A 25,823-nucleotide genomic window follows, 5' to 3' on the forward strand; every position below is an offset into this window, starting at 1 on the left:
GTCTCGGCACACAAAAGCGATGATTGCCCCACTTCTATACAACGATAATAAAATCACTGTGTGAATGTAACCTTTCAACGCCTTATTTAATAAAAGGGTATATGTCTTGTTTATACTTTCCAAATTGTGTCAATCAATTGTGTTATTATTCTGCCATCATTCCAGCATAAAAGGTTTAAATAAACAGAAGAAATACTGGAACAGCTTCAGTAGTTTCAGAGTTCAGAGTACTAGTCAAAGCAAGTAATAACCTGGATAACATAATGAACCTGCCACATACCCTGTTTTTTAAATGAAATTATAGTAACCTTTAGAGCATCCTTTTATTTTTAAATCTTATTAACTAAAAATATATCTAGATCTCTTATTATAAATATATTTAGGTCTCTTATTAAAGAGGTGGAACTCATGAAATGAACAGAATACTGAGTGATATTATAGGGATAACAAAAAGAGATTCATATTTTGGCAACAACTGGAAAAATGTTTTCTGTCAACAGAACTTCAACATACACATAGACATCACACAGGTTTTGTGCCCATTCAGAATTTTCAAGTAAATTCTGTGATATATGATAAAACAACACAGGAATACAGAGCAATTATTAGGTTATTACTAAATTTACAACTCTTAGTGTCTCATTAATTCAATGACAATGCTGAATCTAAAGATTTCACTTTTTTTGTTATGTACAGTACCTTAAACACATTGTAGAACATTCTGTTAAATTGCAAAACATGAAGATGCAATTTAATTCTCACTTGAATTACATAAAGTGCTATGGTCGACAATTTTACCACCAGTTCAAATTTCCTGACTATTATTAGTTTAAATTATTTTCCCATTAAAGAGAGAGACCTTCAAGGTTTGGCTTTTCTGCTAAGGTTTGTATACCTTAACCTGTCATTGCTGTAGTAAACACAGATTACAACCTAAGCAGAAATTAAACCATCTCAAACAGATGCCGTGCATCAGGCAGAAAGTAAAAAAGCCAATTTGTCCATCAATTCCATAATCCTTAACTGAATTGCTGATGTCAACAGTTTTGTACTTTGCAGCATAGTGCATAAGTGTCATGTTTTCATTGAGCAGATTTTTCCTGAACCCAATTTAAAGCAAAGCCATATTCAGTAAAAAAAACAACTTTTCAGTTCAATTTACTTGTAAATGAATTGCAAATTAGTTTAATGGTAGCTTTTATCCTATAGCATTTATAGAATTTAAAATGAGGAGCTGATGGGCTCTCTGGATTTCACACCATTTTTGATAATAGGTACTTAATTGAATCAAGTATTTGGTTAAGAAGCTGAATATTAATTAAAACTTGGAGCTGTGCATTCCTGTTCCACAATGACAGAATCATCTACTGTTTTTTTATTCTGACTCCTAAAGTTCTATGCAGACAATGGATGAGCATCTTTTTTTCTTGACCATAAACAATCTACTTAGCTAATGCAATCCCTGGCTTCAATTAGAGTATGTGGAAACATCAAACTTTTGACGGGAAAAAACATTCCCTATTTTCATATTTGTGCATTCTGAACGGAATGCAGTTCATCTGAAACTGACTGATATAATCCAAGTCAATATACTCCATTTACTCCAATATCTAAATACTAATAATATCTATAAATTATATCAGTATTTGCTCGAATATTTATTAATACATTTTGACATCTTTGCTGACACATTGACTGTTGAGTGTTACTAATCCTGGATTCTTGTCTCTACTTTCCATATTACTCAAATGATTCAGTGTCTGACTGTAAACAAACTGTACCTTTTCAGAGCACAAATGTCAGAACATACAGGATTCAATGGTTTCCAATGCAATTTTTGGGCTGGTAGGGAACTGAAAAATCACACGGAAAACAGGAAACCAAAACTAAAGGCCATTACAAAAGCAATGAGTCACAAATATTTGAAGGCGTAAAACTACCCACACATGTAATTAGAGGGCTGGAAGCTTGCTCCCCCCCAAAAAAACTCCCAGTTTCATGTCTGTCAAATACGAAAAATTTTGTCCTTTTGTGGTATGTTTTCACATGCCACGCTCCTTAAATTGGAACGCAAGGAACATACAGTAACACAAAACATTGCAACAACCAATTATTTTCTTTCTTTGCTCTGTACTCCCCACTATTGGAATTGCTATTGGTAAATCAGCCAAGCTCAATGCTTCAGAATATTGTGATAGCACTACAATGTTGGGATCTTGCACAAGCCAAGATCTGTATTTTGTCACCCAGTAAGCCCACTGTACAGATACCACAAAATTGGGAGGTCACCAGCTTTCTGCAAGACAGAGGGGATGCAGTTGCACAGGAAACCATGGAGATCCTGGTCAACTTTCAAACCCACCTAACGCTGGTGGCACACGGTTACCACTACATAGGGAATCCTTAATGTACCTGTATGACAAACCGAAGACTTAATCCATTTATTTCTGGACTACAGTATATAGTATGACTTGTCTTTTGTCCCTTGAGCTATTTGGGTGCTTCAAAGCATATTTTAGAGGGAATCCCTACACCAAGGTTAGGCACCAGCTCTGAGGAGCTGATGGGCTCTCTGGATTTCACACCATTTTGATAATAGGTACTTAATTGAATCAAGTATTTGGTTAAGCTGAATATTAATTGAAACTTGGAGTTGTGCATTCCTGTTCCACAATGACAGATTCATCTTCTGTTTTTTTATTCTGACTCCTAAAGTTCTATGCAGACAATGGATGAGCATCTTTTTTCTTGACCATAAACAATCTACTTAGCTAATGCAATCCCTGGCTTCAATTAGAGTATGTGGAAACATCAAACTTTTGACGGGAAAAAACATTCCCTATTTTCATATTTGTGCATTCTGAACAGAATACAATTCATCTGAAAGGCAGGAAATCTTTTGTAACTGTTTAAAGTCTTCATTTTTTCAAAAAAGGAAATGGTACAGTAATAAAATGTAAAAAACTAATATAGTAAAATGTAGTACTGTATAAATTCTATATTGTCAGTACATATAATAATTTTAAGAATGAATTAAATATGAATGTGGTAATCCACTCCTCTATTTAAATCTCTTTTTTCATAATAAACTTAATATATTATGTCTTGAAACCTATTCCTCATCATAAACATGATCAACAACAGCGATACTATTACAATATCAGAAATTTTCCTATGCCTCAAGAAAATCCTTCATATACTGACGTTTTCTATTATCATTGGTGATTTAATTATACATTCTGTTTTCTCAGGTTCATTAGTCAGAACTTAGAAGTATCTTCCAGTTTACCTAAATCAACCACAGACAAAATAACCTCTTAACAACTACTGTAGTTGTGCCATAATGAAATTTCAATGTAAGGTGTTTTCTCTGTAAATGTCTTCAAAATATGATTTCCATGCTTTCATACAGTATGAATATACAGTATCTAATCTGTTTTAAAAGGGAGTTTATAGTTATTCTATAACTATTATCATCATCATCAAACACACTTTTAAGAGAGAGGCCATGATGATTTGGTTTTACTTGGTCATCATTAAAAAAAAAATCATCAACCTATCACCATACAAAGCATTTGCAATAAATCTGAGCTGATCAGAGAATGGTACTTACAAACACATCCATGAGCAGGTGCTCCAGGGTGACTTCGATGTCTTCTAATTTAGCTGCTAGAGTCATTATGCTTCTAGTGTAGAACCAATACTCCTAAATAAAGATTTACATACACTGTTCTGCGCTGCTCAGTTATCCATTTCTAATGCTGTGATGCAGTACACAAACTCACAGTTCTTGATATTGCTTCCTCTGTTCAGTCTTTGCTTGTTGTAGTCCCTATCAATGGTAAAAAAATAATGTTGAGCGAGGGATATTGCAATAAGACAAGCTTGCTCCCTGTGACATGAATTTCAAATGGCATAAATACCAATAGGTTGCCTGGCTCAGAGAAGCACACTGCACTGTAACTAGGAGACCACATCAGAGGCAAAGAGCTAGGAAGATACAGCTAACAGCGCCTTATTAACATTGATATTTATAGGACTAGTTCATTACCAATTATGAACCCCTCTCTGTTTCATTCTGACCTTTTGTGAAGGACTGTCCACAGTGAAGTGCATTGTGCAGAGGGGCAACAGGGCCTACAGAAGCTGGCTGTGACCGATGCTGGGCCTATTCACATGAGTTTGCAATCAATGGTTCTTTGTAACAGTCATTAAGCTCTGTCCTGGAATTTTAAGTCTCAGATAAAGATCCTGTGGAAAACAAGGAAATAGCCAACTTTCTATAGGAAACTTATGTAACACAGTAATAAATAGAAATCGGCCAATGCTGTTTACAGGCACTCTCAAAAAAAGGCTATTATGATTAAGTCCAAGATCTATTGAGGATGTCCTGACTTACAATACTTTCAAGGGTTAAGACTTTCTTTTTGGGGGTTGCAGAATTACTGCAAGCCTTAAAGTAAAACAGAAACATGTCTTACCCAACAAGACATATTGCACCTCACTTCTACCATAATGGATACTGTATGTTTTCTAGGAATACATTTTTGAGTGTACAATACAGTATATGGTCAGATTTATCCAAAAAAAAGCATATTTATAAATTTAAAGCTTTTTAAACATCAATGACATGCTCATTTGCTGGGGGACAGAGTCACACAGGACTATCAGAATGCACCTGTGCAAGCAAAATATTTCCCACTCTTAACTTGCAGTGCTCTATGTCTGGGGGAAAGGATCCTAAAAAGAAGAGTGTGGTAGAAAGGTAGGGGAGATGCACTGCTTGAGGTCTGGTCAGAGAAGCTTGCTCCATGTTTGTCACAGCTCAAGCAGATCGAATCAAGAGCAATGTTTGGAACCTGAATTATTGAGAGCCTGTGCTACTAAATAAGGTCTCACATCCTTAAGGGTCTGTCAGAAACCATGTAAATGAAGAGTTGAGGTGATTTCCACCTGGGCTGGGAATATTTAAAACATACAGTTTTGAATAAAAAATAGATTTAAAACCCATAACTCCACAAATGACAACACATGCTAGCTGTATGTGTTTGGGTAACTCTAAGATCCTTTTTGTTCCCAAGTGTCTCATCCCACCTAGCTAAGCTTTCCCTTCCCACACTTCTCTTTTAGTGAGACTCTTCTGCCTCTAGGGAATCCTGGTGGGGGCGAGAGAACATTTCATAATGCAATGATTATGGTGGCTACTCAGGAGACTTGTCAGGTAAAAAAATATTTTCATTGCTAGAGATCTGTTTGCTTGAAGACATCTAAAGAAACACATTTTTGAAAGAGAAGAATTACTGTTCAGTGCCAGATTTCCTATTAGGCACTGTAGGCACAGTGCCTAGGGGCTATGAAATTTTTAGGGCCTGCAAGGGAAGGAAGCACAAGTGACTAATGAAAAACGAGCTGAAACAACAAGCTTGCAATCGACTCTAAATCTGCTCCAAATCAATAATCATACGCTACCTAGTGTCTGTAATCATACGCTATCTAGCGGCTGTTCTAGAAACTAGAAGTATCGAAGTGATGGTGGCTCAACTCGCTCCATCAATCACGTGGTTTAGCATTGGAATAGTTTAAAGTGCATCATGTCAATCAACATAATTCAATTGGTGTTTACCCCTGTTTTTGCACATTTCAGAGTGAAAGTGCCCAGGGCCTGCTGTTACAGATGCTTAGCAAGAAATAGGCTACAGCCCTGCAGTGCTGTTTGTGGAAAATGCACTAGAGTAAATACTAAGTGAAGTACAGTATTAATGCATATCTTCTGTAGGTGGGGTTCTCAACTCCTTGGGTTCTACAATTCAGCAGGTTTTCTATTTCTTTCTAAATCATTAGTCTTCTGAGACCCAACCCTGGGAGAATTGAATTGGTGCCGTTACATCTCAGTTGAACCCATTTAACTCATCTTCCAGATGTAAAGCTATTAATACAATAAACAAAGAAAACCTCCTGGACTGCAGGCCTAGAGGACTGGAGTAGGAAACACCCGTTCTATACTATGCTGAATGTGGTATATTATATTAATGTCGTGATGTAATATGTAAGATTCCTGAAGAAACAAGTGTTTTATGCTTTTTAAATTTGTGCATTCTTTTACACTCATTTGAAGTTTCCTAAAACTCTAATGCTAAATTTGAGTAAGTTGGAATTAATTATGTTAATTAAATAAATAAAATGTATTAATTAAATTAAATTTTGATTTAAGATATCAGGTCCCACATTGCACTGATAAACACATTTTGTTACATAAGAAATGAGAGTTGGCATTTTTACAGTTCTCAAAAAATCTTGAGCATTTTAAAAACTGTATGATGTTCAAGTGTTGAACAGCACCTACTTCCTTGGGCAATAGCAAGCTGATTTTTTCTCTTCTATACTTCCGATTTTATATATGAAATAATTATTATTACTATCCCTGCAGTTGCAGGAGCAGTGTCTAAGAAAGCATTTTTCCTGAAGACAGTTGAAAACAGTGGCATGCTGTGCTCTTCATCTCCTTGCTTGTAGAAAAAGGAGCAATGGGTTCTTTCTTTTTCTTGTTTTACTAACATTTCAAGGCAGATAGTATGGCGACACAAGTGTTATCATTTTCTATTCACGCAGACAAATGTGCCCACTGAAAGACAGTGAAAATAGTGTCGGGCGTAAAGAAATTGCTGGACAGAATTTTTTCTAATGACTTTCCTGATGTTCTCTTTCTTTGGCCACCTGGCACCCTGCTGAAAGCACCTCCTGATTGAATAGTTTTGAATACAGTATCAGAGGAGAAAGACAGAGCCCCCTGTCAATCAGTCTTCAGCATGTACACGAATGAACAAGAAAGAAAGGAGCTGTCACAAAGAGAGCCACAGCTGTCAAGATTCCTTAAAGTGATGATTTGATTACTTAAAGCACTGCTGTAGCCAACAGTAGATATTTATTTATTAACTGTTTTATTATGAATGGAGGTATAATGCAATCTAACATCATATGGGTGAAGAAAATATCAATACACTCACCTTTATGATTACTTTTATATGGGAAGAACTTGACACAACACTATATTGTTCCTGTGCAGTACTTCTGGGTGCAATGGTGCAATATGGTATTATTACGACAATGATATTTCTTTTCTGTCATCACAATATAATCATATTTTCTTTCTTGGAAACAGCTCTTTCAGGTTATGGAAATCAGGGATGTCAGACCCTTTCACCTCTCTTCCAAGGTTTCTCCACTATCATTTTCAGAACTTGAACCATTACTGTAAGTACTGTAACTACCACAGCAAATATTTAACTGCACGTGGCATTGTTTCATGTGACATATTAATTGTGACACATTCATTTTGCCAATAATGAATAATATTCTGGAGCAGCAAACATTTTTTTTTTTACTGATAAACAAATAAAACTTTAAAGCCTGCCAAAATTGTACTAATTCATTTTATTTGAAGGGTTAACCACCCTGTGTTCAAAAACCTAGTCTACAAAAAGGACACGATATTCACAGAGGAGTTGATTTAATTCAGTAGGACCCTAAAATGAAATTACAACATACATTACAAATGATTATAAAGATCATAGATTTTTTATGAGCAGTCTCTAGATATGATGACTGCATGACTGCTCTACCCTTGATTTTGTGATATGGTAATATCTGGAGAATAATGAAGATAATTGGCAGTACTATTCTGTTTGTGTTAACACATGGCAATACGACTCCACTGTTCTCTCAAGTACATTCCCACTGTCTATATCGAGGGACCAATGTTTTGGTATAGGGGGGTTTGATGCTTTCTGGGAGATATAAAGCTTAGACGTTTGAGTTCTGTCTTCCAAATCCAGGGATGAAAGAGCATACGCTAATTTAGCACGGTAGTTCACCATGAACTTTAGAAAAGCTACAGAACACAGGCAAAAACATGCAAACAACTACCTTTGATTTGTCATGCCTGTTTCCAGCAACATGGTTACTTACAGCACATGTTTCTCCAGTTAAATACTGCAACTGCCTCAATACTCCTGCTCATAAAAGAGAGCCTTAAACAGTTTTTAGTACTTCATCTCTTGTATAGCCCACAGAGAGTCTGAACACACAGCCATGAGGATATACCAGAAAAGGAATTGAGGACTTCCCACCACACTAATCTGGTATCCTTATCCAATTAAGAAAGACCATTTAAGGTGGCATATAGAAAAGGATTCTTTATGGCTTTCTTTCTCACCCAGCTGTCCAAAGTGCTTAATCAGGTCAAATCCTGGAATCAGCTTATAGGTTTCTAAAAAGTAAGTCTTTTTGTGATCGTGGCAAGATGATGCCTTTTATTCCATTTTTTTTGCAGCATTTACCTACTGTATCTAGTTAAGCAAGGAATACAGTCTAACTTTTAACAGCACACTCCTCCAAAACAGAAATTTCTTTCATTTGTATCCAAGTGCAGAACACAGGGAACTTGCTAAGATGAGTGAAGACAAAACTGGGGCCTGCTCCACAGACTCCCACCTTGCCCTTCTGACTTGTAAGTCAATGGATAACTCTGGTGAGGCTAAAGCAATCAGCTGTGACACTGGCCATGTTACTCCCACCACCACGGAGGACAAGAAACCAATGACCTCTTGCTCCACATCTCTATCAATCTCCATGAGGTCAAGAAGCAACTGCACTTCAGATTTACACTTGACACAGAATGCTAAATGCGCATCTGAATTTCTAAAAGAAATCGTTTGCACATTACTGCTAACAGAGAAATCGAAATGTATTTTAGGATATACATGCTAATAGTATGTACAGTATGCTCATATAATACATGTAGTACTTCTTTTGACATATCAAACTTATAGTGACAGCTGTGTTAGCTGTCACTGTTGAGTTATTTTAGAAATACACATTTTCCAGTCCAAGAAAATGTACACTAGGATTCCTTATGTGAAACAGAATGCATTTATGAAATCTTTGATCAAAATCAGAGGTTGTGCTGAAATTGACTATATCTCTTTTCCTTATAGAAAAAAAACAAGTAAGCAATGCAGAGAAACATAAACCCTGCAGGTGGTATTACTAGTGCATAGTATGAAACAATTAATAAAAACTGTACTGTAAAAATGTTGTGAAAAATACTGCATAAAAGAATGAATGAAAATTAATTCCCAAGAAAAAAAAAGGTATTGGCCAAAGATTAAGTAGCAGTACAAAGAGCTTTTCAGCATTGGAACAGAACAGCATTACATACTACAAACACTGTGTGATAGTGACTGCAACATTACAACTGATGTACAATAGTAGAATACAAAAGTCCCTTTATTTTAAGCATTTGTAAACAAACACTATGTAAATCTGACTATTTAAATCATATTTAGGAAAACAATTGTTCCCATGTCAATAAACACCACAGTTTACACTGTTTACAGAATAATATTACAGTTTCCTTGGTGTAAAAAAGACAGATTTATCAGGTATTTGTTTTGGTCATGTTGCCATATGATATTGCAATAATTTTAACATTTTACTGGTCTTTGCTTACCTTAAATCTAAACATGTCTGAATGGTTCAAGATGGAATACTCCTGGAAATACTCCTAGGTGGTAAAAGAGATCCTTGAGTCATTCAGGCACTCACTGCTTCATATTCCTAAAGATTTTTCTTGCCTCTAATCAATTCAAAGGTACTCAAACTAATTTGCGGAGCCTGATTCAGTCAATGTTACTCCAGTTACCATTTATGTGAATCTGGTCAGCAGTGCACTCCAGTGTCTCCAACTATTGAAGCCTCTTTTCAATTATTTTGCACAGGATTCCTCAGTGAAAGACAAATAAGGATGTGTTTGGTTATCCATAGGCGAATGTTTAACTTCAAATTGCCAAGCAAGTAAATAAATAAGCTTCATTCTTTTCTGAATTGCAAAACCCCTTATATACTAAACCTTAAAGTGATTGGGGAGTAATGTCTTTGCGGTGATCTATATTTAGGCTTGTTCTGAAAGCTTCTTATCTGCCCTTAAAACCTTTTAGTTTTAATCTTCCCTACTGTACTTAAGTAATTTGAATTCTAACAGCAGCAGAAATGCATGTTAGATGCACTAGCAACTGAACATGTCTGGTATTGGGTGAAATTATGTTACACATGCAATTTAGCAACAGATAATGTGAGTCTCCTCCTACGTTTAAAGCATTTTAGCATTATTTGGGATGAAAAGTGTTATATGATTGAAAGGAAATATAATGAATAGCTGAGTTTAAAATCTACAGTATCTATAGTCAAATGTACTACCTTAATAAATTAACGCAGTGTAGCATACAGTACATACTGTAAAACAGAGCATCCACCCATTCTCTAATCGCTTTATTCAATGCAAGGTTTAGGGGTAGCCAGAGCCTATCCTGGCAAGCAATGGAAGCAAGGCAGGATACACCCTGAATAGGATGCCACACAGACACAAACACGGACACACTCACAGCCAATTTTTCTAGAATGCAATTAGTCTACCAGTATGTCTTTGGATTGTGGGAAGAAACTAGGGCACCTGGAGTAAACCCACACAATCACGTGAAAAATGTACAAACTCCATGCAGATGGCACCCGAGGTCCAGAACTGAACTCAGGGCTCCAGTGCTGCGAGGGAGCAATACTAACCACCGTGCCACTAAAACAAAACAGCAACAAATAAATAAGAAGTACACAGCAACTGAGGTCAATATGGAAAACAAAAAGCCTTCAGCACTGCCCTTATAACAATACTGCTGGTAGGGCTGTTATATAAAAAGCAGCAAGTGTGAAAAGTCAAATCCAGATTGAAGAATCTTTTGGTAGTATCCTTCTCTTACAAGCCTGTGAGCGCTGAGAAAAGCATAGGCTTAAAATAGTATCTGCTTGCCTTTAAAGAAAGCAAGACAATTCATAGACTGACAGCTCCCTCTAAAAAGGACCTTGCTAAAATACATTCAGAATTAAAGCGTGCTGAAAAGGACTGGGAGACAAGGTGTTTTACTGTACACTATAAACTTTAATTAAGAACAGCTAAAAGATTTCTAATAATGTTCAAGCAATATTTTTCAATGTTTTCTTTGGTTGCCTAGATTTTAAAATATAGAAGGCAAAGCTCTCTCGCTTACAGCTACACCTGCTGGAAGACTGAGGGTGGGAAGATGGAGGTTAAGAATAGGATCGGGATTGGGTTCATTGTTTCTCCTGCTTAGTCATCAGCTGCAGCTAATTCTGCTGCGTCAGGAGGAGCACACTATACAGTGCTTCCTTCTCAGTCTGGAGAAAGGTGACCTCCAAGGCAGTACAACTAACAGCCAGAATGTCACCTGATTCTCATCACAGGTCTGGCACCCTGCAGCTTTACTTTCATCAGCATTTCTGCTCTCAAATAGCTTTTTTTAGCTCTGTCAGCCCATACACTGGCTGAATCTTAAAGAACCCTGCATAGCAGTGCTTAAGAAATGTTACCATTGGCATATGATATTTCACGTTTTGCACCCTGAAGCGTAAAACTATTTTTTTTTCAAATTGTAAATGAAAGAAAGATGTACAGTACATCTCAGATTCACAAGAAAGAATGTGACTAGGAAAAAAGACAGAAGATGTTCAACCAGCTTGTTTTTTACAAAACATGCTTGTTCATGTGCAACGCCCCTTAGTGCTAAATAACTCTGAGCCACATAAAAAGGACATTCTGGGAAGTGCCCACTTAATTAGTTGTCTATTCTTCATTTCAGCTACCCCTTAAAGACCCTTGGTAAAGAAACAGTACATCCCTCTATGTCTCAACCATTTTAACTTCAGCTGGTGGCAAGAAAGAGATTTTCTTTTCCACAGTTGGGTTAGAATGAGCTTCCCCTTTGAGAAGGACTTAATTGATAGTCCTGTTCTAATCTTAGGGAAGGATAAGTCTACTGAGCTATAACAAATAATAATCCTTTATCTGCGAGAGAAGAAAAATAATCGGTGAAGTGAATGAGCCCTGTACTAAAAATCTAAAGAGAGTAAAGGGTATGCTGAGAGGCATAACATGATACAACTTAGAGATTCCTGACAGTGTTAGACTGCTTGGAATTTTTCCTGAAACACATATCTCCCAGGAAATGCGACAGTACAGAATAAAGCAGAACTCGGTTTAAGATTTAGTTTCAGAAGTACAACAGAAAATGTACCATACAGTAATAAAATAAAAACGTGCAATGTGGAAATGGAGGAACACAGGTTAACTCTGATGGTAGACGTGTCTTTTTTCAAAAGTACCCCTAATTTTCTCGGAATGTGTGAAAAACAAAAACTTAATTCCTTCCTGAAAAAAATACTTTTTTTCAAATTAAGAAATGGATCTTGGGACACATTTGGAAATATACAGTGGATTAAAAGTTTTTTTGTTTGTTTTTGTGCTTCTGGTATGTATCTATTAAAGTAGGATAGAAACTTATTAGGCTTGACTAATGATTAAATAAATTACTATGATAGTTCAAAATAATTAAACATGGATTTATGTACAGTAGGTAACATTTCATTTTATAAAGTAGATCAACTCTGGTTAAGAAAAGCCAGGTGGAAATGTTTGGCTTGGGAGCAAAGGCTACTGACCCCTTGCGTCACCCTCTCTGTGCCCAGCCTTCAATTACTTAGGCAATTTCATGGTTCAGGAATATTTGGAAAACACTTTATTGACAGTCATGCAGAGACAACATTTCTAAAGCATGATATGAATGTGATTAGTTCAGCATGCTTCGGTAAAAAAAGGCATATGGTAGCCTACTCTTGGCACAACCCAGAAATGCAAACATTCATCTATGTGTGATGCTTCCCAACACCTTATTAAAGTGTGGATGTTTTTCTCCAGAGGGGGCCGGCCTGTCTATTTTCTCTGAATGGCTTGCTTATCGTTGGGTTAATAAACATCAATGACCTGTCCATGGGAACATGTGGAGTGTAATCAATGTCTTATCCTGTTCACTTCACACATTACATATTCCCAGCACATTTTGGGATTGTTTGTATAAGGAATGACAGCATTTTTCCTTGTTCTTACTGAGCTAATAATGGTTGGTCAATGCAATGTTCTTGGTGTACATTATGATCTTCCCGTGGGGTTAGTACTTTAAAAGACAAATGCTAAAAAGGTCTTGTAGAATGTATTCAGAATGTCTATAAACCTGTGTGCAAAAGACAGAGGTCACATTGCTCAATACAGAGAGTTTATTGAAATTTTGTCCCTTATTATTAAAAGGAGAAAAATTAGTAAATGGGTCAATTGTGTGAAAAAGTAAATCAAAGGCATTTACAATTTGTTAATAAACAAAGTACCATAAGTGCTTACTTTTACAATATGTCAAAAGTCACAAGTTGATTAATTTTTGCTGTGTGTTCTTTTACTATAACATACAGTACTTGACAAAATATTATTTAATTTCCTACTCACTTTTGCTATGGTCTTATCAGATTTTGTGAAAATTCAACAGTCTGAAATCTGAGGAATCATTGAGTATTTGTATACAGATATCCCCACAATGTCTTCGGACCACATCAGCGAGGTTTCTCTAGGTATTGGTTCAGTCTATTACACTTTCAGAAAATTGTCTCTTTCTTCTGAAATATGTCTCAAACAGAAAGCAGACAACATTTAAAGAATGTTTTCTTTAGCCCTAACTCAATTTATTTATGTTGAGGAACTGCCTCCAAACTAATGCTATCTTTATAATATCCTGATAGAGTTGTTATATTTCTTTATGATTTTGAATGTGAGGTTTTATTTAACTTAAGCTTATAGTATACTGTGTATTGTAGTTAAGTTGTACATGAAAATGGAAAACACAGCCATTCCTGTTACATCTTGTTACGGCCAATTCCAAGCACATGCAACAGCCACAGTCTTCTTGTTCGTGTTTTTCACGTTTTATCTTTTGCACTCAGATTTAAATAGTTTCTTAAAATAAAAAAAACGAAACAAAAACAAGTGTTGTACTCTCATCAGACTTATTACATTTGGGAGAACGATTTTGTACATTAACTTTGTTTCACAGTCATTTACTTTCAGCAATATGATGATGGCACAACAATTTCATCCATCCTCAAGATGCCCCAGTAGAAATACTGAGTGATATAAGCAAAGTAGATAAATATTAGTGCTTAACTCTAAATGTAAGATGCTGAAAACAATGCATTACTCTCATACCTTGGGAAAAATAGACTGGCATTAAAATAATTGGTTATGCACAAGCAGGCTTGATAATGCATTACTGTTATGCTGTCACCATTACCTTTGATGTCGCTTTTTGTGTTCTTTTTCCATCAGTTTAATATCTTGGAGATTTGTGTGATTTCACTATGTCTGCTCTAATCTCTTATTATAAATATGTCTCAGCCAGCTGCCAATAAATCACTGCCTTTGCTAGATTTCAGCCAATCCGAAAGGGCTATTTAAGCAGATTGAAAGATCTCCTGATCAAGAAGATAGCAGATATCGGTACAATTGCTGCACTCAGTTCTTGCACATTAAAGAGGGCAGCTGATAAGACAGTAATTACAGAGGAGTAATTAACCCAAATCTCTTTGTACTCTACTTCATCCAAAATAAGTAACTGCTAAAATTAAGCTGAAGACACTGGTGTTTTAAAAAAAACCATCCCCTTATGGGGCAGGCTCAGATTATGACATGCACTGTGGCAAACATGCTTTTCAAAATTATAGGAAACAAAGAATGATGACCAGTACTGCTGCTGATGGATGTCATCAAGGATTTGCTTGTCATCAGGGTCCCTATGTCCCTACTGTATGTCATGGTATTAATATCATGTACATGAATTCACCTACATGTACCTATTAAGTCAGATAGTTAGCTAATTAAAGGAACTGTATCATGAAACTGTATCAAAATAAAAGATGCAGAGTCAAGAAGAGAAAAGCTGGAGAGAAGGGTACCAGAAAAGTACCACAATCAGGGAGGAGGTGTGGGAATGATATGTATTGTGGGGAGAGTGTGATGCTGGATGTTGTCGATCTTGGAGGTAAAGAAATCTACAAATGTGTTGCAAAGTTGCAATGAGGGAGGTAATGTAGTGGGGCAGTTGGGCTTTAGCAGTATGTTGATGGTGGAGAAAAGATGCCTGGGGTTGTTATGGTTATTTTCATTGAGGTGAGAGAAGTAGATGGATCTAGCAAGACTCCCCTTCATATCTTCTCAAACGCACTCCTGGCACTTCTTTATAAACAACATCAACAAGATACAGTATGTCCTCTACTAACAGTCTCAACTCCCAGTTTTAAGGTTATTACAAATCTCTTGCTTGCTTGCCTCCCTATGTTGGCAATCTTTCCTCTGCAACATATTTGTAACTATGCTGTTCCTCTTGGATCCTCTCTGCCTTATTACTCACCTAAAGCTCCTTGCCTTTGGACTTGCCAGAAGGCTTCACCTCTCTGCTGACTCCTTCAAGATTTCTGTTCTGAAGTCCTGCTCTCTCCCTCACTCTGCCCCTTCCTGTCTCCAGTCCCTTGCCTCTGCCCATTCATACTTGTTCTCATTCGCTCTGAGCTCATGCACCACTGCCTGTGTTATCTTAATCTCTTTCTTCAGCTTCTTCCCGCTTTCTCTTCCCTAGTTGCGGAGGAACCACACCAAATTATGGAATACAGTGTAATGAATTAGTCTTATTTTTTAATATATTATTGCACTGATGTGCAGAAATATTCGCAACATTTTAGAACATGCATTGTACTGCATTTTCTTAGTTCTAAAGGCTACAATTTGTCCCTTGCTTCATTACAGTATATCGCTCTTCTTCTTACACTGTTTAATTGTGAAATCGTGATGCTGCAAACTGATGTACAAACTTTGGTTATTTTCATATTATTAGTTTGGATAAAGGGATCATCAAAATAAAACTGGTTTAGAAGGTATATATCATAAGTTTCAGTTTCCTCCAGTTATGAGCGAGGCAGTGACATTATTTTCCACTAAGTAAAAATATGAGCTACTGTATTCCACCTGACCTGATCCTCTCAGCAGTGCAACACCTATATATAATTATTTTTAGCTTTGTACTCATGATGCTCTCTGTTGGTTCAGTTAGACAGAAAACTCAACAGGGAATAGAAAAGAGCAAAGCTGTTGACCACTTTTCAAAATAGTTTTACCCTCTAGGGGCTAAGGTCTTGCCAGATACAAGAAAATCCTACAAGTGAATGGAAAGCTGTAATGCATTAATGTTTTCTGGCAGTTTGTGGTCATTCCTCATTGCCTAAAAAATAGATGGGTCATCATTTTACTAGCCAATGTGGCTCAGTTCATTCAAGAAACACCGTTTTCAGCTGTTCAAACATACAGAAGTCACACAAAAGTAAAGCATTTTGCATTTAAAGCTGTTTAGGCTTTAGGCAAAGGCTGTCTTAATTTTTCCAATACAGGATTAGTTTTTGACGGTTGCTGTAATAGCTGTAAATAAACTACTTGTGGGATCCATCTATTGCAAACTAAAAAACACTGAATTTCATTTCGGATTATTGATCTTAACTACAGAGTGAGAACACGCATAAGGAATTCAATAATGCTTACGCCCCAAGAAACATACCTGATGCTCTGCCCTACAGCTTTAGAAAATTCATTAAAATACAACATTATGCATATTGAGACATGACTGACTGCTTATATAATCTAATTAACCAGGCCTTGCCAGAGGCTTCCAGCACTTCCCAAGGGCACTGAAATAGGCCCAAAAGGTACTGACTGCAGAGTTGCATGGAGAGTGCGCACACATTATAAATTACCCACAGGAGATACAAGGCTTAAGCATGAAGATGAAAATGGCAAATGTGGTGAATATTTATTAAATCAGTTTGAAAGGTGCTAGACCTTTTCTGAACACATTATAAACCACAGATAATATAGAGAGCTACCATTTGTTGGTTATTAAGTTGAGATACACTTCATTAATATGAAAAACATATTCAGATGCTTTGTCTAGGATTTAAGGAATGTACAGACTGAGTACTAAGCAGCATAACTGCATGACCAAATGTTTTGAGCATGTAAAATTGTTGTATCTCATTTGGCTAACTGCAATCTGAGACGTACTCACCATTTCAAAATGTTGATGGTCTTAAGAGCTACTTTTAAAAAAAGGGATTGAGCTGTTATGAATGGATCTTTTTTCTGCATTAACTGGCATGAGTACTGTATTTTAGAAGAAATGCAGCTTTCTATGTTGTTCTCTAATGACAAATTGAAATCCTCTAGGTTTATGAGAAATTGCATTCCATCTGGCCCTCTGAATTTACTTAGGTTCTGTATTTGCAACATTGGTGGTTAGTGCTGCTGCTTCATAGCTCTTGTTCTTCAATCATAGTTTGCATTGCATCAAAGTGTGGCTTGGGGTATCTTCTGGGTGGAGTGTGCATGTTCACCTTTGGCTCATGAAGGATTTCTCATGCATGTAGGACCACTTCCAGAAGACATGCTGGCCAGGTTAATTGGTGTTTTTAAATTGGTCATCTGGGCTTGTGTGTCTGTGTCCTACCATTTGCTTATGTTTTAAAGATGATGATTTAAAGATAACTAGAAACCTTACAGTACAGAATAGAAGATCTTGAGAATAGAAGTTGAACACCATTGATCTACAGTATGTTGATAAAGCAATATTGTGCTGAAATTATTAAATTGGTTAAATGTTGGTGCTTTACCTTCAAAATATACATACAGTATATGGACATTCAATTAATTCATTCTTGATGACTGATACCTCCACTCCTGCTCTGAATTTGCAGCAGAAGCAAAAAAAAACATTATTGACGTGGTCAATTTTGCTACATACTGTAAGTAGACAGGGGAAAATCAGATTATGTTACTATTATCACTTTCCATGTGGCATCAGTTTCAAGTTTAATCTTTTTCAATGTTTTTTCAACAGGATACTGTACATAATTAAAAAGGTCTTGGTTAATATAATTAATCCTATGTATGATTGACACTCAGCCCTCTTAATTACCAACCTCCCTTGTGACATTTACTCCTAGCACTTGGAATATTTCTCATCATTTGCTGTCCTTTCACTCCTGGGTAATGTGATTTTCTACACATAATATGCAGATATTAAAGACAGAACATTGAACTGAAGAAACCATTTTCTGCCAAAGTTAAAGATTATTTTTTAAAGACCAGATAAACCCACAATATTAGAGAGCTGAAAATGTTAGACAAGGATTTTAGCAGTGTGTAAAGCTTTATATGATGTCTTCTTATTTTATTTTTTCGTAGAGAAAAAAAGTTAGCAATGGTGAACAAAATGAAACTATTTGATCTAACACAATATAAGGAAAAATACTCTCATGATCTGATGTTTAAGGGAGGGACAAACAGTATAATTTTTACTTATTTTGGATTCATTTAAAAACAAATAAGGACAAAGCATCCAGAAAATCTACTTGTATTAATATTACACTTTAAACATTCTATTTTATTTTTAAGTTTATCACTTTCACTTTATGTATGTGTCAGCAGAATGTATGTAATAAATATTTATTTTATTTATCGACACGTATAAGTGGATTGGGGAGCCCAAATGTCCAGTTCTCAAATTTAAAATGTTGAAATGCAGCCAGAACAATCTTTGCTCAGATGCCTTGGGGACTGTGAGAATTTAAAGTGCAATCAGCATTATGCACACCATTGCTTCAAGACATTTAATCTTGCAAATTAAATAACACTGCATGTCCGAGAAGAAGTACTAGAATTAATAATAATTCCTAGCATTTGTTATAGTATTTTCCATCCCAAAGGATCTCAAAATACTTTACATGTACTGTAGGAGGGGAACTAAAATTAGAAAGACTACTAGAGAAATTTCTTTGCAAAGTGAGACTTTGCCAGAACACAAGGTTAATGCCTTTACCCTTTTGAATACAAACCTTTACCCTGGGATCATCTGAAGGACAGCAACTAGCACAGCAGTGTCCCCAGTCATCATACTAGGGCACACAATGCTACTCACTAGTCAGTAAACTCTGCACCAAATGTTCGGGCCTTATGCCTTCAGAAAATTCAGAGGGTCAAGTTTTCAAAGGACTGATGTCAATTCTGTAACATGCTCAGTGTGTCACGATCGTTACTCCTCCTCTTAAGGGCGCTCCAGCCCTTCCTCATTCTGTCCCATTACCCACACCTGTTCTTTATTCCAGCCCCTCTTCTGTTCCATCTTATAAGCCAGATGCAGACGTCATCCGGCGCTTCTCATTGATTTCAGCATCGTGAGAGTTTTTAACCCCCGGATGGATCGCCTGGTTAAGGACTCTTGCTTTTGTGTTGGATTCCCCGTTTGGACTTTACGTGGATTGTTTGCCTCGGCCACACCTCCCCGGATCACCAGCACTCCCCGGACACGCCCCCCGTCTCCAGACCCTTCTCCTGCATGACTATTTTTTCCCCTTGTGTCCTCACAATTCTGGATCGTGTCATCCGCATAGGGCCCGGAAAGAACCGGATCGTGACACAGTGCCACTGAGCTGTGTTACACAAGTAGTCAGGACCTCATCTGATGGTCAGTATAATGTCCCCTGATCACCTCACTTGGGCATTTGTTTGGAAAACTGTAGTCCAACAGCAACTCCTCCTAGTCTACCAAAACCTCAAAAAACAGCCTGCTTTTTGTGAAAGTCTCACATCCTAGTACTGATGGTGTTGTTCAGTGGTAACTGCTGCCCTTTTCTCCTCCCGTTTCCTGCCCAAAACTGTTATGAATCTCTAAAATACCTTTTAGTTACATTATATACAGTACCATCCAAATGTGATTTCTTCATCTATAAAAAGTATTGCCAACTGGCATTGTCATTGACCATTCCTTGAATATTTATTAATTTTAAAGTCTTTAATTCTATTCTCCTTTTTATACTACTGGTTTTGAGTACTTGAACATTAAAGAGAAAAAAATTACAAAAAACAGATTCACTGATATTATGATGATGATGATGAAACACTAAAACTCTCCTGATCTGATAACAATAACAAGTCAAGTTATTGTATGGAGGCACATCTCAAAGTTCTTGCATTACAGTTTTTTTTTCATTTCTGTAATTGACCAAATGGGTCTTTGTGAAGTCTGAATGTTTGAATTCGGCACTCTTGTAGCCTATATAGACTTTTTTCGTAAAGGATAAACTTTTAAATGTTGAAAGCTAGTAGTAGATCAAAAAATACCACTACTTATACAATACATTGGGGCTAATAGGGACATTTATTTTTAAGAATTACTGTTGGCCTTTCATTTTATAGTGCATCAACAAATTAAAGAGACAAGTTGTGAATGCACATTTCTGTAGCTCTGTAGAAGACTGTCAAACATGTTCTGTTGTCACCGAGAGACTTATGCAAAGAACAAGTATGTCACCTCAGCTACCACCAAGGCAAAAACAAAGAGCCATAGTGGTTATTGAGAGGATGTTATCATTGAAAAATGGATAACTGCTCACTGCTTTAGTTTGTGTCACCATTATACAATGTACCGTTTTACGAATATATTTAATAAATTAATGAAACAGAGAGGAGAACATAAATCATGTGATCGTCCCTTGATAAACTCTAACATTTTTGCCACACTGGATGAAATATGCAGTACAGAGGTCTGTTCTGTACCTAAGAAAAATCATGATGACTGAAAATCTTATCCTGCTGGAGTTTTGGTTGTGCAAAGGAAAATAAGAAACTAAGGAAGTATGCCTGTTAAGGGGCTGCCTAAATACTGATTTAAACACCAGATCATGGTGCATATATGATTGTTAATTGTAACTATTAACAATTGAGCCCTTACTCAATTCATAAACAGTAGCCTGCTTTGTTCCTTTTACCCCTCTTTCATCTTCCATTACAATTTTTCACAGCCGAAATCCAAGGCTTCACATTAAGGATGTCATATAGTGTCACTTCATCGTAGCCTATTCTGATCTACTAACATCACCAGGCAAAACTACAGACTGCCTTGATTTGTCCTCTGAACAAATGCCAGAACCAGAACTCTCTCTGTTGCATGGCCCACCCACTAAATAGGGATTCCCCAAGCATGTGTTTTTAATAGGTCACCAGACCATCTCCCTGAAAAGCTGAACCATGCAGAAAGTCAGTGAAATGGGGCCCAGCTGGCTTTTCTGTGCCACTGCATCTGATCACACAAGGTCCCACTGTGCGAGCTGAGGGTCTTTGATATTCAGCAAAAATCGGCAACGACCAGTGTGGGAAATCATAAATCCTTCTAATCATCTTTTGGTTGGACTAGTGGGATCATAAGACATCCATGAATAAATTGCAAATTATTTATTAGATATCAACACGTAATGTGCAGTAACGAGACAGCTGAGGAAACATTATACTGTTATGTATAATTAATGTGATCAAAGGGACTGTTCCCCTTTTTAAGGCACACTGATAGAATCAAAGTAGATGATGTATACTTCATAAATCTCAGTTGCTGTAATGATTTCCCATTTGGTGACTTAATATAAACTGGGACAGAGATATTCCTTTTCAGAAAGTAGGTTGTTGCCTACAAATTGTACATATTGTGCCAGGCAAACACATTCTTTAATATTTCTTCATGACAGACCACAATGTACTGTATAAGTGATATTTAAAAATGCATCTTACATATTCTCTGATTGTGAGCTTTGTTCTCAAAAGGCATTTTTTAACTGCTATCACGTTAAATGGATTTCATGTAAGGGCGCACTCTGCTGGTAAAAGTGAAAAAAAAAAATCCTTGGTTTTGTGTAAGTATAATCAGCATGCACTATGTACCACTTTAAAAGAAAAGTGAAGCTACCATCTTCATAATCTGAAGCAGGGTTGTAAACAAAATGCATTCCATGGTACCTTTCACCTCATATTAATACAATTCCTCAGTTGCAAGATTATCTCAAATCCCTCTCTCTTGTGTCAGAAGTTAATAGGATTTTCTTTACATGCCTTCCAGGTTGAATGAAAAGGTGCAGGTTTTTTGCATTTTGCTAAGAATCAGAACCTATAGAGATAACTGAATGAATTTCCCTTTACACAGTATTTTCTCATGTTAAATTTAAAAATAAATACATTTACATGATTGAATTTCTCGTGATTACTTTTTTGCATGGCAGTATTACTGTACTGTAAATGCTACTGTAGAACTGTAGGTTTCCTGTATGTTTCCATTTTGTAATTGCAAGCACTGTATGTGTCTCATTTAATTAAAAAGTGCTGAATTATTCTGTTTCACACTTCTGTATGAAACATTCAGTTATATGTCTAATGACTATAATAAATCTAGAAGATACTGCATTTGGTTTGCATCAATAGCCAAACAATGATTCAACACCCTCAAACCTGAAAACACATTTTGGGTACACAATGTCACCTTAAAAATTGTCTTAGAAGTAAACACATAAAATATATGCAGCTGGGAAATTGTGGTTGATTTTTTTTACATCTGGAAGCTAAGTTGTTTGTACCAGAGCTCAGAATGCACTTGATCTTCTAGCAGATGTCCAGTTCAGGGAGGTGACTTGGATCACACTTCTGAAGGCCTTTGAAATACAGAACTGAAGTGGAATTTGAATTGTAAAATAGGAAACTGGTCCACAGCTGGGTTTTTTTTTCATGCGATCTTCAAATGGCTTACTAAATAAATAAGGATGTCCCTGTTGCTATTGGGGACATATTTTTTGTCTCTGGAAACGTTCTGAAAATAATTACAGTAAATGGAACTGAAACTCACTTTGAAAAAACGCACCTAGGAAAACTATATAAAACAAGACAAGAAATGAAATTATAACAAATGTATAACAGAAATTTGGGAGGAAAGGTAGATCCTAATCTTGCACACTTCGCTTGCATATATAACTGTAGTGCATCTCTGTTGTTTCCCTGCCGCCACCTATAACCCTGCAGCAACTCCCAAGCTCAATCCTCACAACACTGAGGAGGAGTCTGGGCAGTCTTGCTAATTCCCTCAGCCAGGCGAGCTATGCCAAATCCTTACATCTCGTCTCTCTCTCTTTCTCTCTCTCACATTAGGATCTAACTGAACTACTGAGTAATCAGTTTTACTGAGTTTTGAACACAGTGCATTAAATTTTGATTCCCTAAATTGACCACTGAAATTATGGTGCTCAGATCGGATGCTTTAATGGTCTCGCCTTTGTACAAACTGGACAATTAGCTCCCTTTACAAGATCTCTGTGCTTTGGAAACCCTGCTGTGAGAGGTCAAGGAGTGAATGTCAGGGAGAGGTGAAATCAGGGGAAATACAGTAATGATAAGTGTGTGTGACCAATTTCATTGGTTGATTTGTCATGGCGTAAAGAGCAAGTTGCTGTATTATGTGTCTCAGAGATTGGCCATGTGTGACTGTTTTATTTCTCTGTCAGGTTCATTGTAGCTCTGTCTTCGCAATAGAATTAACTGAATAATCACATGAATAACTACATTCGGTAAATGACAAAAATATAACAAATGTTTTTTGTCTACATATTTATGATGAATAGAGGTTATATAATTAAACTGATACAATAAAATAACCTCCTCTTTCTTTAGTTTTTAATATGCATTTTTACTGTATTTCAGCTTTTGCAAAAACTGAAGAAAGGGTCAGTTTAGGTTGCAGGCAGGGTCCTGGCTGAAAACTATATTTTATATAGCGCCTTTAAAGGTGGCTTCTCAAAGCGCTTTACAGGATGACAACAACAATAAATAAGAAGAATACACAAGATAAAACACAATTACAATATATAGAGGAGACCGTGGACAATGGTACTAAGAAGAGCAGAGGGGTGAAGAATGGAACCAGTTAAGTAAAGGCTTTTCCGAAGAAGAGGTTTTGAGTCTGGATTTGAAGGAGTTAAGAGAAGGTGGCTCTCTGATATCCTTGGGGAGAGAGTTCCAGAGCTTGGGGGCATAACAGGAGAAGGCCCTGTCACCCATACAATGTAGACGGGCTTGGGGGACAGTAAGGAGAGCAGAATTAGAAGAGCGAAGGTTGCGAGGTGGGGAGTAGGGCGTTAATAGTTCAGACAAATACTGAGGTGCCAACCCATGCAGAGCCTTATAGGTGAGCATGAGGATTTTAAAGTCTACATGGAATTTGACCGGAAGCCAGTGCAAGGACTCCAGGATAGGAGTGAACACTTGCACTAGACCTGGTCAGGATTCTGGCTGCTAAATTTTGGACATACTGCAGTTTGTTCAGAGTAGATTTAGATACCCCAGCGAGTAGAGCATTACAGTAGTCAATTCGAGAGAATACAAATGTATTGATCAGCTTTTCAGCCACAGTTAATGATAGCATAGGGCGTAGTCTAGCGATATTTCTAAGGTGAAAAAAAGATGTTTTGACAGTATGCTGCACATGTGGGTCGAATGTTAAGCCAGAATCAAATATAACCCCAACGTTTTTCAATTTTGATTGAAGCTCAAGTACAGAACCATCTACTGATAGGGTTATAGGACTGGCTTTACGAAGTTGATGGGGGGTGCCAATAAGCATCACTTCAGTCTTGTCGCAGTTAAGATGAAGGAAGTTTTGAGTCATCCAAATTTTTATGTCAGAGATGCAATTAGATAGAATAGAAACAGCCACATCAGTGTCAGGTTTGATATGGATGTATATTTGAGTATCGTCAGCGTAAAAATGAAAGCTGAGGCCATGTGATCTTAAAAGCTGACCAAGTGGGAACATGTAAATGCTGAAGAGCAAGGAGCCCAGTGGCAGTTTTAGGAACAATACTTTGAAAGGCAAGTTGCAGGTCTCCAAGAAATGTAGCTTTCTGCATCTCCACATGCTGTCACCACTCTTTGAGTTGTGTAACTGCATTTTGTCTTGTGATTTTTCGAGTCCTGACAGGTTTTTAAACTGAGTTGCAGTTTTTCAGGTATGTTGAGGCAATTGACTGACATTGCTCACACCTTTATACATTGCATGTAATTTTACTTAAACCTTTATGGTAATCTGTGATTTTCTGCAGTGCTGTGTTTCACAGAACCCTGCTAATTAGTATATACTGTAGGTACTGTATAGATGAAGATTAGCGATAAAGGATTTGAAAACTGTTTGTGGTACTGCTTTCTCTTGGTTTGTCAGATTTCCTCAGACAGTTTGCTTGAATCATAAAAGTCGTAGTCTACTGCTCGCCAATATAGCCAAGTGTGTTGAAACTTTAACAACAGACTAGCAATAACAAAACAGAAAACAGTAAGATATGCAATCTCTGAACAGAACCTCAGTGAAGTCTCTCCCCTGTCTGTCATCTGTGTGATCTCACCTGCTCCTGGGGAGAAAGCTGTGATCTGTGGTTAGAGACAAGAGAGGGATTCAGGCCAGCTTCAAGCTAAAACAAAGCTTCTTTTGGTACAGTAAATACCGTAAAACCAAATTGTAATTGTTAACCAAATTGCTTCAAACTTCAAATTCAGGCATTTAAAAGCCTATCCATTTTTAATTACAGGTGGCTTTTTTTTACAGATGACAAATTTTTACTTTTCATCAGAAATATAATATGCACTGCAGGTGCATTAATATTACATAACAAAACTATCAAGATCTGTATCTTCAGTCTCACAAAGACAATATCAGCATTCAAAATGACTACCAGTAAAACACAAATGCTAATGCTGTCATTACTGTTTCCATGATTCTTTATTGCTGTTACCAAAGCTTCTATTATCACTATCACATTATGAAAATAAATTGGAAATGTGGATTAAAACAAAGGAGGAGTTTTACCAAACCTGCTTCCTCCATGTCTAAAACATATCCAACACCTTCCTTGGCTTATCTATCTTATACTATCTTCCTGTAGTTAATTATATATAAAATATCTGTAATGATCAGTTGCTA

General features: G+C 36.7%; 1 protein-coding gene across 1 annotated transcript in view; it reads right to left on the reverse strand.

Annotated features, from left to right (window-relative positions):
* Window positions 1-25,823, reverse strand: part of frmd4a (FERM domain containing 4A) — a 211,210-nt gene that overhangs the window by 161,226 nt on the left and 24,161 nt on the right. The window lies entirely within an intron of this gene.

Source organism: Atractosteus spatula, chromosome 8, assembly GCF_055471065.1.
Source record: "Atractosteus spatula isolate fAtrSpa1 chromosome 8, fAtrSpa1.hap1, whole genome shotgun sequence".
In the NCBI taxonomy this organism is placed as follows: Eukaryota; Metazoa; Chordata; class Actinopteri; order Semionotiformes; family Lepisosteidae; genus Atractosteus; species Atractosteus spatula.